Source organism: Cyprinodon variegatus, unplaced genomic scaffold (assembly GCF_000732505.1).
Source record: "Cyprinodon variegatus isolate N-32 unplaced genomic scaffold, C_variegatus-1.0 Scaffold1885, whole genome shotgun sequence".
Lineage (NCBI taxonomy): Eukaryota > Metazoa > Chordata > Actinopteri > Cyprinodontiformes > Cyprinodontidae > Cyprinodon > Cyprinodon variegatus.
The window spans coordinates 28,143-29,859 of NW_015152338.1; positions in this window are offsets into that span (position 1 = coordinate 28,143).

The following is a 1,717-nucleotide window of genomic DNA, read 5'->3' on the forward strand; positions in this document are numbered from 1 at the left end:
CTGAGAATCTTCACCAGCATATTTCCTTAGACCAGCCTTCATCATCTTCATCCTCCTCCACCTGCTGGAAGTACTACATGTATTACATGGATTTTATTTTGTATTTATCTCAGATTTCATTGAAGACTTTAATCATTTTCTCTTTACCGCGTGAAACACAAAAGCTAATTGTGAAAAGAGCTTTCATTCTGTATTTGTCACCTTTAATATTAGTATATTGATGTGAATAATAAACCAAAGTATTCCTAATCTTGGTTCGTTGTTAATACATGAAAAACTGAAATGTTAAATAAATTAGAACATTCCACCTGAAAGTATTACTTCTGCCATGGTCTGTATTAGAGAGGAAAAATGGCAGCGGTGGCCAGTGATTGACCATGGCCACCCCTGCCCTCCCATCTAGATCCGCCCCTGAATAGGTTGAGAGCTGAGATACATGTGAGGTTGACAAATGTCAAATATGTGGCAAAAACGAGGAAAAAAATCAGGTATAAATGCAACTAATATCTCCCATTTTGCATTAAGGAATGAATGTATGATGACTAACGAGATAAAACAACTCTGTGTATTCAGATAGATAGAGCTCAGCTCAGGATTACTGTATGGTTCATACAAAAAGATGACAGAAAATTAAATGAATACAAATCAAAACATTTACACCCATTAATTTTTTTATCCTGAACATGTAAAAGAAACCCATAAAATTAAATCCTTACATTTAGTTTAACTGTTTGGTGCTTTGAATCTGAATTATTCCCCAACATTTATTTCACATAAAACCTTTCTTAAAGGAGGCAGATAGATGACGTTTCTATGTAGTCTGGAAAAGTAATGGATTCAGTTTGAACCTGCTGGTGAAGATTCTCAGTCATCCGGGTCACTGTCATTACAAAAGAGTTATAAAACAATCTACTGGACTTTGTTTCAAAGTTTGAAGATGTTTCGCTTCCCATCCAAGAAGATTTTTCAATTCAAAATGTCAGAAATAGCGTTGAATTCGAGGCTTTATAGATTGGACCAAAAACAAAGACTTGTTTTGGTTTAGAAAGCATGCAAATTGAACCGGATGAAGGTCTAATCCTTTGGGATGGGGAGTCATTTAAGGGCAAACAAAAAACCCAAACCTGGTCTATGCCTCTTGCAGAGGCATAGCCGGATATTGCAGGCTAACAAAGAACATACCGGTAATATACAAAGAGAACCATGAGACAATCCGGCACATAACTGCAGGGAAAGATGCAATGAGCGCCATAACCAAAAGGCTGGAATAGTGTACAGGAACATCTGTGCAGAGTGCGGGCTGGAAACTGCAAGGTCAAAGTGGGAAACACCTCCAAAGGTGGTAGAGAATGATCAAGCCAAGATCCTTTGGGATGTCCAGATACAGACGGACTGTATGGTAATGGCAAAGCAACCTGACATTGTGGCAGAGGAAAGCCGTTGTGGTTGACATATCGATAAGTGACTGCAACATCAGGAAAAAGGAACGTGAGAAACTAGAGAAATACCAGGTGTTGAAAGAAGAGCTGGAGAAAACCTGGAAGGTCAAGGCATCAGTGGTACCTGTGGTCATGGGGCCCTCGAGGCAGTGACCCCCAAACTGGAGGAGTGGTTACAGCAGCTTCCTGGAAATGCATCAGACATCTAATTCCATAGGAGTGCAGTTCTAGAAACAGCTGAGATGCTGGCAGAACCCTCAAGCTCCCATATATATATA